Source organism: Bufo bufo, chromosome 3 (assembly GCF_905171765.1).
Source record: "Bufo bufo chromosome 3, aBufBuf1.1, whole genome shotgun sequence".
NCBI classification, from domain to species: Eukaryota; Metazoa; Chordata; class Amphibia; order Anura; family Bufonidae; genus Bufo; species Bufo bufo.
In genome coordinates, this window is record NC_053391.1 from 288,479,420 (window position 1) to 288,492,046 (window position 12,627).

At 47.3% G+C, this 12,627-nt stretch overlaps 1 protein-coding gene across 1 annotated transcript in view; it reads left to right on the top strand.

Moving 5' to 3' along the window:
* The first annotated feature begins 12,170 nt into the window (after positions 1 to 12,170).
* Positions 12,171 to 12,627, top strand: part of LOC120995157 — a 28,440-nt gene continuing 27,983 nt past the window's right edge. The window contains exon 1 of the mRNA XM_040424179.1: positions 12,171 to 12,209. The gene's annotated coding sequence lies outside the window, so the exon portion shown is untranslated. The remainder of the gene's footprint in view (positions 12,210 to 12,627) is intronic.

A 12,627-nucleotide genomic window follows, 5' to 3' on the forward strand; every position in this document is an offset into this window, starting at 1 on the left:
ACCAGCTGTTCCTGACAGCTGAGCCCCTGCTGCATCAACCTACATGCGTAAAAACACAGATGCAGTCGCATTAACCCTTTGTATGCCATGGTCAACTCCAACCGCAGCATCCACAGGGTTTGCAGAGGGAGGGGGCTCTCCCTCCAACCCTATCAGGTCCCCACGCTGGGGTGACGGGGACCCAGTGGCTGGTAAGGCTTGCTTCCTACAGAGCCTGTGAGACCCGACCCCCTGTGTATTACACATACAGGCAATGCATGACAATACACAATGTATTATAATGCATTGTAGAAGTGATCAGACTGCCAAAAGTTAATGTCCTACAGTGGGACAAAAAGTTAAGAAATATGTACCCCATCAGATGGACAGAAACAAATGGCGCCAATATACCCATTTGTTTGGTTACTTTGCCTTACAAAAAGTGTATACACCAATAAGCAAGTTGGGCAAAATAGAAACCATCCACCCGGAATTGCCCACCAAACATGAAAACCCCAAAAAGTAACAAAAACCGGGATTTTAATAAATCAATATATCTTTATTCCATGATTATAGTAAAAACACACAAAAAGAATTAAATCTGTGGTGGTACATAGAATACATAAGACCAATAGCCATGGCAGGGGACATACACGGGCAGTACAGGTAATATAATAGATATTCAATATCAACTAGATAAACCTAGCCAGGTAATATAAGACTGAAAGTGTAATTCATAAAGTGCAAGTGCAAAAGAGACTAACAAAATAAACATGGGCTAAATGGAAAACAAAGGTGAAGGGCCGTTCACAGACTTAAAAAACAACAGTCAAAAAATGCCTCCCCAAGGAGACATATCTTGCATCGATGTGTTCCTCAAACAAACTATTGCAGAATTGACGATTCTTAATTCCACGCCTCCGAGGTTTAACTGTGGTAGGGAAGAACAGAAAGTGATTAAGACACTTGAAAAGGATAAAACCATCACAGTTAAGCCATCGGAAAAGGGAGGGAATGTTGTGATCATAGACACACCTGCCTATAGGGAGATGTGCATGGAAATTCTGAATGACAGATCAGGCAATGAAAGCTTATCCACAGACCCCACGGGATGTTTCCTGATTGAACTTCGGGAGATTTTCACTGAGGCCAAAAGTGACCGTTTAATCAGTAGTGAGGAATTTAATTACCTTTACCCCTCCTACCCGTTGACGGACACATTTTATTGCCTCCCGAAAGTCCACAAGGTCACCCCGTGAGAGGCCGCCCTATCGTGTCGGGTGTGGGTAGCTTATCCCAGAAGAGTGGGATATACATAGATCAAATCTTATGTGTATAAATCAGCGGCTCACCTATGCAGATTAATGGATAAGGTGCTCTATCCAAAGGCGTACCAATCGCCTTATTTAAACAAGAAATGTAATTAGAAGACAAATGGATGGCACTCTAAACATTTGTGAAGCATGGGTCTAATGTTAATTGTGACAAACTGCCATTTGCCACTGGGCATTGTAGAGGACTTATGGCTAGCCTCCTGCTCTACGACTATGGCCCCGGGACATATTACCCTTCAAGAACAGAAATATGCCGCATGTCTGGACTGTTCTTAGGACCGAACGCGGTCAGCGGTGTATAGTAAAGAATCTATGGAACTGTTTTGGGCAGGAAATTGTGCTTGCGGTCGGTCATAAAGGACTTCACTTAACTTTTGATCCGCTGGAGGGATTTGTGTCATTTTTGGAAGTGTTTATGTTTGATGTATGCAGAGTTTAAATATGTAATTTTTATGGAGATGGAATGTATGGTTTTAAAGTTACAGTGTATGTTTAAAAACTGTATTTTTACTGTCTGTGATAGTTATGTTAATTCATAATTATATCCCAGACAGAAGGGAGGATTTTGTGTATTCGGGTGGTAATTCCTCTCCTATTGTTCCCACATGTGTATTGGTGATCTCCCTTTGTCCTAGGAGATCATTGAATTGCACTTCGGGTGTCTCCAGGGCAGAGAGGAGGAGACCATGATGCATTGTGTGGACCTGCATAAATACGGGCGGGTAGCCCTCAATAAAGAGTTCAGTTCATGTTTTTCTAACCCTTCAAAACGCAGCCTTGTCTCGTTATTGGAGGGAATTGCTGTATCACGCTGGGGATTGCTATGCTCTGCATATTCCCTGGAGGAGAGATCTTTCCCACACGGTCCTGAATGCTGGAGGTTCATTCAGGGTGGAAGGAAGACGGCGCGGCTCCAGTTAAGCTACGGCGGTTGTGGAGTCTGTGGTGGTTGTGGTGTCCAGTGTGGTGCTTGTGGTCCTCGGCGCAAGCTAGGAAGCGTCCATTAACGGAAGGGGATCCGTTACATTGGTGGCAAGCGGTGGGATGGCTTCCCTAGTGCGAGGAGCAGCATCCTGGGAACACCAAGCAGAGCTGGAGTATTGGTATAGCCACGTACGGTTTGACGCTATGCTGAAGAGGCGGTTGGCTATCTACGGGCCCCTCCTAACAGAGGAACTTGTACTGGAGGTGAGGAGAGAACTGGCGGAGTATCTGCAGCAGGAAGCAGAATATCGGGCAGAGATCGCAAAGTATTCCATCCCTGCGCCCCAGCAAAAATGTGAGTTACAGGGGGCCGAAGGTGTCGTCCTTCCCCCCCAGCGGCAGTGCGTATCCCAGGGGGCCGAAGGTGTCGTCCTTCCCCCCCAGCGGCAGTGCGTACCCCAGGGGGCCAAAGGTGTCGTCCTTCCCCCCCAGCGGCAGTGTGTACCCCAGGGGGCCGAAGGTGTCGTCCTTCCCCCCCAGCGGCAGTGTGTACCCCCGGGGGCCGAAGGTGTCGTCCTTCCCCCCCAGCGGCAGTGTGTACCCCAGGGGGCCGAAGGTGTCGTCCTTCCCCCCCAGCGGCAGTGTGTACCCCAGGGGGCCGAAGGTGTCGTCCTTCCCCCCCAGCGGCAGTGTGTACCCCAGGGGGCCGAAGGTGTCGTCCCTCCCCCCCCAGCGGCAGTGTGTACCACAGGGGGCCGAAGGTGTCGTCCTCCCCCCCAGCGGCAGTGTGTACCCCAGGGGGCTGAAGGTGTCGTCCTTCCCCCCCCAGCGTCAGTGTGTACCCCAGGGGGCCGAAGGTGTCGTCCTTCCCCCCCAGCGGCAGTGTGTACCCCAGGGGGCCGAAGGTGTCGTACTTCCCCCCCAGCGGCAGTGTGTACCCCAGGGGGCCGAAGGTGTCGTCCTTCCCCCCCAGCAGCAGTGTGTACCCCAGGGGGCCGAAGGTGTCGTCCTTCCCCCCCAGCGGCAGTGTGTACCCCAGGGGGCCGAAGGTGTCGTCCTTCCCCCCCAGCGGCAGTGTGAACCCCAGGGAGCTGAAGGTGTCGTCCTTCCTCCCCAGCGGCAGTGGGTGTTACAGGGATCTGAAGGTGCCCTCCTTCCTCCCCAGCGGCAGTGTGTACCCCAGGGGGCCGAAGGTGTCGTCCTTCCCCCCCAGCGGCAGGGTGTACCCCAGGGAGCTGAAGGTGTCGTCCTTCCTCCCCAGCGGCAGCCTGTGTTTCAGGGAGAGGAGCGCAGCATCCTCTCTCCCCAGCGGCAGCTTACCCTAACAAGGGGAGACACCAATCGCCCAGACGGCGCAGATGGGACCGTGGTCTCTGCGCCTGACCTACCGGGATGCTGGACAGCCTGTCCAGATCCCCCACTACCCTCACCAGGACAACAGGAGGAGGGGGTAAGTACAAATTCCCCTCCCCAGTTAACTCCTAACGTGGCCTCAGGGTTAACAGAGGCGATGTTAACCCCTGCTGACTCCCATGTTCCTCTGGCGACTGAACCGGACTATGGTCTCAGCACCCCAGCAGAAGAGCTGGCAGCTGGGCAGAGTGCAGTCAGCCTCTGCCCTCCCTCAAGTCCCCACAGCATGTTGCCCCATCACCACAGCAAAATACCCAGGTGCAGTAACTGTTTCTTGTGGGTGGGTCACCCTTGTGCCTGTTTGTTGTGGGTGGGCTACTCGGGCATCTGGTTACTGTGGGTTGGTGGATCGACTAACGGAGGCACTGACCGACAGAAGGTCAGGTGCCTGGTTAGTCTTCCCCCCAAAGGGGAGATGTGTGACAAACTGCCATTTGCCACTGGGAATTGTAGAGGACTTATGGCTAGCCTCCTGCCCTACGACTATGGCCCCGGGACATATTACCCTTCAAGAACAGAAATATGCCGCATGTCTGGACTGTTCTTAGGACCGAACACGGTCAGCGGTGTATAGTAAAGAATCTATGGAACTGTTTTGGGCAGGAAATTGTGCTTGCGGTCGGTCATAAAGGACTTCACTTAACTTTTGATCCGCTGGAGGGATTTGTGTCATTTTTGGAAGTGTTTATGTTTGATGTATGCAGAGTTTAAATATGTAATTTTTATGGAGATGGAATGTATGGTTTTAAAGTTACAGTGTATGTTTAAAAACTGTATTTTTACTGTCTGTGATAGTTATGTTAATTCATAATTATATCCCAGACAGAAGGGAGGATTTTGTGTATTCGGGTGGTAATTCCTCTCCTATTGTTCCCACATGTGTATTGGTGATCTCCCTTTGTCCTAGGAGATAATTGAATTGCACTTCGGGTGTCTCCAGGGCAGAGAGGAGGAGACCATGATGCATTGTGGGGACCTGCATAAATACGGGCGGGTAGCCCTCAATAAAGAGTTCAGTTCATGTTTTTCTAACCCTTCAAAACGCAGCCTTGTTTCGTTATTGGAGGGAATTGCTGTATCACGCTGGGGATTGCTATGCTCTGCATATTCCCTGGAGGAGAGATCTTTCCCACACGGTCCTGAATGCTGGAGGTTCATTCAGGGTGGAAGGAAGACGGCGCGGCTCCAGTTAAGCTACGGCGGTTGTGGAGTCTGTGGTGGTTGTGGTGTCCAGTGTGGTGCTTGTGGTCCTCGGCGCAAGCTAGGAAGCGTCCATTAACGGAAGGGGATCCCTTACATTAATGTATTAATAATTATGACAAACAAATAAATGAAAAAATTTAAGAGTTTAAAAAGAAGAAAAAGATAATCCTCTAAGAATAATATGAATATATATATCAATACAAAAATAAATATGGGTGCATCAATAAGGTAGATAACTCAATGATTTATATATGAAAAGGGGAAGGGGAGGATTTACCCTCAGTCCATATATAAATATGTATATGCAATTATTACGACAGTCACGTCGAACAAATAAACAGTAGCAATGAGATATCATCAATCATAACAATGCGATAATGATGTCGAAAATGTAGTATCAATGAACAATAGAAATGTGATACCACCAATAAACAGTATCCAAAAATAGGAGCTATAAAAAACTGCTAAAAACAGAAATATGTCAATGTCAGCAAAAATGAGTGACAGCAGGGATCCTATAGGGACAATTGAAAGTATAAATCTCTGGTAGCAGGAAAGATAATAGCAGCAACAGTGAAAATAGCAGCAATATTTAGTCTGTATGGAGGAGTAAAAGGGATGGATCCTGCAAGTATCCAAAATGTTGGATCCAAATGATGGAACCTTGATTTAGAAAAAAGAGAGATACTTTCTATTTGATTAGTCAGAAAATTGATCAGAAATTTCAGTATTAGCGTTCTATTTAAACAATAAAATTGTCATTCAGATATGTTGGTCACTGTATTCCCAAGGGTATACTTTCCATGCCTTACAAGGGTTACAGGGATAAAAAAAAATTTATATAAGCAATATTGTTCCTTTCATGGAACAATGCACAATGATATTGCTATTTTATGAGATCTTTAATGATGCTAGAGGTACATTACCGCTCCTGGATAAATTATGTGTCAATAGGGATCTGCAGTGTGGATCTGCACAGCGATGCTGGCGATGTTTGCTCTCCTCAGCGTCCCGTCTCAGCATCCCACGTGGTTAGTATAGTATCCGTGCTAGCCATGTACGCTCTCTCCCGGGGGCGTCCCAGCTTAACCTTCCACGTGGTCGGGAGCGTGCTTTTCAATTTAGATGTGGGCAAAAGTAATCCTGCTGATGTGAGGGAATACTTGCTCCACTTGTGTGCTGTCCGGATTCAATGTTTTTCGGTGCCTTAATTAGTACTGCTTTTTGTTAGCCTGCTGCTGCTATATGGCTATTGTATTTCCCAGACACGTTCCAGAGCCCTGTGCTCCTTCATCAGTGGGTATACATAGCCATTTCTTTCCACAGGTATGTATCCAGTGATCAATTAGTAATCAATTAGTAAAATGGGTGGTGTAGACCTTTTTGATGATATATCTGTAAAGAATAAATCAAGGCAACTGGACTTACTGTAGATTTCTTGAAAACGTTTCACTCGTTCTTCCAACGAGCTTTCTCAATTCTGAGAAAGAAGACAGTCACACCTTTGAAGACAGTCAAGTACGTGTTTTGGATAAGGAGGCCGATTGGTACAAACGAGGTGTGAAGGAGGCCATCTACGTAAAAATGGAGAAGCCAAGCTTGAATAGAGATGGGGGGGGGGTTAGACATCTATTGTCTGCCACGTACAATGCTGTCTTGACACCTTTTTCTGGGAGGTCATTATCACCTGCTGACTCCAATTAGGATAATGGGATCAACACCTCATGACCCCATGCTGGGTATAATGACCTCTGACCCCATGCTGGGTATAATTACCAGATGTTGATTCAGTTACATATTTATTCCCAGAGAATTCTTGTACAGTCACTCAGAATTGAGAAAGCTCGTTGGAAGAACGAGTGAAACGTTTTCAAGAAATCTACAGTAAGTCCAGTTGCCTTGATTTATTCTTTACAGATATACCATGATCACACAATGTAACTCCAAGTCAATCACACTTCTGTGAAATCAAACTGTCCACTTAGGAAGCAACACTGAGTGACAATCAATTTCACATGCTGTTGTGCAAATGGGATAGACAACAGGTGGAAATTATAGGCAATTAGCAAGACACCCCCAATAAAGAAGTGGTTCTGCAGGTGGTGAGCACAGATCACTTCTCAGTTCCTATGCTTCCTGGCTGATGTTTTGGTCACTTTTGAATGCTGGCGGTGCTTTCACTCTAGTGGTAGCATGAGACGGAGTCTACAACCCACACAAGTGGCTCAGGTAGTGCAGCTTATCCAGGATGGCACATCAATGCGAGCTGTGGCAAGAAGGTTTGCTGTGTCTGTCAGCGTAGTGTCCAGAGCATGGAGGCGCTACCAGGAGACAGGCCAGTACATCAGGAGACGTGGAGGAGGCCGTAGGAGGGCAACAACCCAGCAGCAGGACCGCTACCTCTGCCTTTGTGCAAGAAGGAACAGGAGGAGCACTGCCAGAGCCCTGTAAAATGACCTCGAGCAGGCCACAAATGTGCATGTGTCTGCTCAAACGGTCGGAAACAGACTCCATGAGGGTGATATGAGGGCCCGACGTCCACAGGTGGGGGTTGTGCTTACAGCCCAACACCGTGCAGGACGTTTGGCATTTGCCAGAGAACACCAAGATTGGCAAATTCGCCACTGGCACCCTGTGCTCTTCACAGATGAAAGCAGGTTCACACTGAGCACATGTGACAGACGTGACAGAGTCTGGAGACGCCGTGGAGAACGTTCTGCTGCCTGCAACATCCTCCAGCATGACCGGTTTGGCATTGGGTCAGTAATGGTGTGGGGTGGCATTTCTTTGGAGGGCCGCACAGCCCTCCATGTGCTCGCCAGAGGTAGCCTGACTGCCATTAGGTACCGAGATGAGATCCTCAGACCCCTTGTGAGACCATATGCTGGTGCGGTTGGCCCTGGATTCCTCCTAATGCAAGACAATGCTAGACCTCATGTGGCTGGAGTGTGTCAGCAGTTCCTGCAAGACGAAGGCATTGATGCTATGGACTGGCCCGCCCGTTCCCCAGACCTGAATCCAATTGAGCACATCTGGGACATCATGTCTCGCTCTATCCACCAACGTCACGTTGCACCACAGACTGTCCAGGAGCTGGCAGATGCTTTAGTCCAGGTCTGGGAGGAGATCCCTCAGGAGACCGTCCGCCACCTCATCAGGAGCATGCACAGGCGTTGTAGGGAGGTCATACAGGCACGTGGAGGCCACACACACAACTGAGCCTCATTTTGACTTGTTTTAAGGACATTACATCAAAGTTGGATCAGCCTGTAGTGTGTGTTTCCACTTTAATTTTGAGTGTGACTCCAAAGCCAGACCTCCATGGGTTGAAAAATTTGATTTCCATTTTTTTATTTTTGTGTGATTTTGTTGTCAGCACATTCAACTATGTAAAGAACAAAGTATTTCAGAAGAATATTTAATTAACTCAGATCTAGGATGTGTTATTATTGTGTTCCCTTTATTTGTTTGAGCAGTGTAGATACATTCCCATTAGAATACTTCTATTGTTCCATATAATATGATAGTGTAACGGTCACGTCCACACACACACAGGGGGAAGGGTAGTGACCACTGCGCTACACCCTCACCCCTGGCCCTGCCTACTTGCCTCACGAGTACTGATGACAGGGGACAACTGGACGGCAGTCCCTAACTTAGGATATGTGCAGGGAAGACAGACAAGACAAAATACGGAACATGAACGGACCGGGTCAGAACCAAGAGAGCTACGCAGTACAACGGATAAAGCAAAGAATGGTCAAGAGAAGCCGGGGTCAAATACCAGGAGAGTAGCGAAGTACAAGAGGAGTCCTAAGAGAGTAGTCAGGTGGGAGCCGAGGTCACAATACCAGGATGTATGCGCAGTACAGGAGGAGCAGACAGAGGATCGTCAGGGAACAGGATCAGGTAAATATTCAGTAGTCCAACAAATAGCCAGGAACCTAGAAATTAACAGGCAACCTGTAGCCAGCAGGCTGCCTGTATTTATAGTGGGGAGTGAGGGTCATGTGACGTGGCCAGCGTCACATGACCGACAGACCAACCAGTCGAGCACCGAGTGATCAGCTCGGCGCTCAAGGCAGACTAGGAGCAGGGAGCCACCCAGCTAGTAAAGCTGCCCTGGGAATGAGGTCAAACACAGAACCTCATTCCAAAAGCTAAGCAACAGTTCTGCGGGCAATGGGGGACCGAGTGCACCTTCGGAACCCCGTGACAGATAGAGAGTGGAAATGATAAATGTATAATATATAATGTTCAGCAGTATTTGGAATATAGATAAAAATACATAAAAAATAATAAATTATGTTGTACAATAAAATGAAAAGATAAAATATAATGAAAAATGTATATATATATATATATATATACTCAATAGTGGAGTGCAGGATCCTCAGATTGAGGGTAATTTATAGAGGATCGTATTTTTAGTAAATGTAGGTGTTAATTTTCTATAAGATATGCCTTTTCATGTTTTTTCTTCTTATTTCTTGCTTATTGTATTCTAGTGTGTAAAGTATATTTATGGGATGGGGGCCCCCAGGGAGGAGGAATCAAGGTGCTGGTAGACAGCCAGACCTCAATGTCATGTCCCCATAAGGCACCCAGCCCGAATCTACAGGAATCCAAAAATCTCCATCTCGGCATTTAGACCCATGGGAATTATCGTCTCAAATTCAAAAATTCTTCTGTATTCTATCCTTGACATCCAGTGTCTCTTGACCTTTTCGAAGGCTGTAAAGGTGAGTAATGTCGGATCCTTATTGTGATGGTTTTTGAAATGTTTTGAAACGGAATGTTGATCGTATCCTTTTATAATATTTGGTCCTCCCAAAGTATTGTTTTCGACATGGACATTGTAATAGGTATATGACATCTGTAGAGTCACAAGACAGATGTTCCTTAATTTGATATGAGAACTTATTATGTGTTGAATTGATTGAGATGTTTTTTGGGGGAAGTTGGTGATTTTACAGTTCTTGCATCGACCGCATCTGAAAAAACCTTTAAGTGAGAACCAGTTCAGTTTAGTTTCTGTTATTCTCTTACTTGCAGTTGTAGCTACCCTTAGGCCTACTTTAGGAGCTTTGGTATATGTGATGTATGGATTTTTGGGTTATAGAGGTTAGGGGTGAGCGTTATGGCCTAAAATCTATATTGCAATATAATTTTAAGCATGTGCGATATATGTCGCAATATATTCAATATTTTGAGGGGGTTAAACTTTTTTTCTTTTTACTTTTTATTTAATAACTATTAACCTCCTTAGGGGCTAGAACCCTTGTCTCATTCACCCTAATAGAGCTCTATTAGGGTGAATAGGACTTTACACTCTCCCTGCTGCCCTGTGCATAGTGCACACAGCAGCAAGGAGCTTGATTATCGTCCTGGCTGCCATGGAAATAGATCGGAGCCCCACGATTACACTGCTGGGGCTCCGATAAGAAGCTGCCACCCTTGATTTAATCATGTGGTGGGGGGGCCCGCAATTAATATAATACTTAGAAGAGGGGGAGGAGAAGGGAGGGGCTGTGGCCACTGTGCTTCCAATGAATATAGTTAATATGCCTGAATACAAACGTAGCCTGCATGTGCCGGCCATATCCCATACCTGGCCTCTATTACTGCGCTCCATGATCTGCCGCAATGAACCCCTCGGGACCTGAGGAGTTAATTGCGGCGGATCACGGCGCTCAGTAATAGAGGCCAGGTATGAGATATGGCCGGCACATGCAGGCTACATTTGTATTCAGGCATATTAACTATATTCATTGGTGGCGCATTGGTCACAGTCCCTCCCCTCCTCCTCCTCCTCTCTGTTCTCATTGGTGGTGCAGTGGCCACTGTCCCTCCTCCTCCTCTTTGTTCTCATTGGTGGCGCAGTGGCCACAGTCCCTCCTCCTCCTACTCTGTTCTCATGGGTGGTGGAGTGGCCACAGTCCCTCCCCTCCTCATCCTAGTCTGTTCTCATCGGTGGTCAGCGACAGCCGCACACAGTGGGGAGAGAGGGACTCCCTCCTTCTCCACTGTGCCAGCTCAGGAGAACATGGTGCGTGCCAAAAGCGGTGCATGCCATGTTCTACCACGATATAAACAAAATCTCTATAGTTGGCTAAATTTATAGTTTATATTGCATATCGTCTATATCGCCCACCCCTAATAGAGGTCCTATAATTTTATCCCTCAAAAGATGGTGCCAGTGTTTGTATATAATCTTTTCTACTTTTTTTATGTTGGGCATTAAATGGTAATATAACCCGAATGTCGTCGTCTTTTTCTGTTGTTTTTTCTGACGTGGAGAAGAAGTCTTGTCTGTGCATCGATCTTACATTATTGAGAGAAGTCTCAACTGTTTCTTATGGGTAGTCCTTGACTAGAAATTGCTGTTTGCTTGCTTCTCCTTCAAACTGGCTATCCTCTGTGCAATTTCTTTTTAACCTCCTGAACTGGCTGGTTGGGATGTTAATGAGCCATCTTGGTAGATAACAGCTAGAGTGCTGATCCTTATTAAAACGTAACTTTTAATACATTCGATAGAAAAGGGTCCCTAGATAAATATTAATGATTACAAAAAAGTGTACAATAACACAAAAACAAAATGGTGCGCGGCGGCACCTAAAATTACTGGTTATCCTACCATATCCTCGGAGTCTTCCGGTCTTTGTAGATATTCAGTAGATGTAGTCTTACTGGAAAAAAGATAAGGCAGCAGGCACCAGACGGGAATATAGGTGGGCTCTAGATCCCTAGACAACCCTGAGATATGGGTGCTAGCGTGACCCTGACGTCCTAGCCACGGAGCACCCATCCTAACAAGAGCGACCCCGTCTGGAACCTTGCCCTTACGCTACTTGGCAGTGGTGTGCCCTAATGCAGCTAATCCCTACATGTTTCGTATCACACACATCATGGGAATATTGAACACATACAAAAGGGCAGAAAATCACATATGGTATGAATAGATGACCAACACTGAAAGGTATCAAATGTGAAAGCAAAGACACATTAAATCAATACAGCTGGTAGCCCGTGATAGAGACTCCACTCTGTATCGGGGCTCAAAGTATATCTACAGATATAAGGCAATATAGTATGGGCAGCCTATTGATGGCCAGCTCCCCAAATCAGAGCGGCGTGATATGTCCTGAGGCTGTGGTATAGCCTACGGTAGATGCTAGAGTGGAGTTGTTAGAACGAGGTCTGTGACGTCACTGGTCACATGCTCCTTCATGGTCACATGGTCAAGTGTGGGAAGTGCTTATAAACCCAGACTGCAGGAGCTTGTGAAGGAGGAGCTGGATGGGCCTGGATGAGCTGCAGAGCGAGAGTCCATAGGAGCTCATACAGAGGAGGCAGGTACAGATCTATGGGGGGGGGTCAATCTGTGAGGAGGGCATGTGGTGTATTCTGGGGACATGGGGGTGCAGATCTATGGGGGGGGCATGTGGTGTATTCTGGGGACATGGGGGTGCAGATCTATGGGGGGGGGGCATGTGGTGTATTCTGGGGACATGGGGGTGCAGATCTATGGGGGGGGGCATGTGGTGTATTCTGGGGACATGGGGGTGCAGATCTATGGGGGGGGGCATGTGGTGTATTCTGGGGACGAGGGAGAGGGGGGTCAATCTGTGAGGAGGGCATGTGGTGCATTCTGGGGACGAGGGGGTTATGGGGGGTGTATTCTGGTACCATGAGGGTGCAGATCTATGGGGGGGCATGTGGTGTATTCTGGTACCATGAGGGTGCATATCTCTGTGTGGGGGGGTCAATCTCC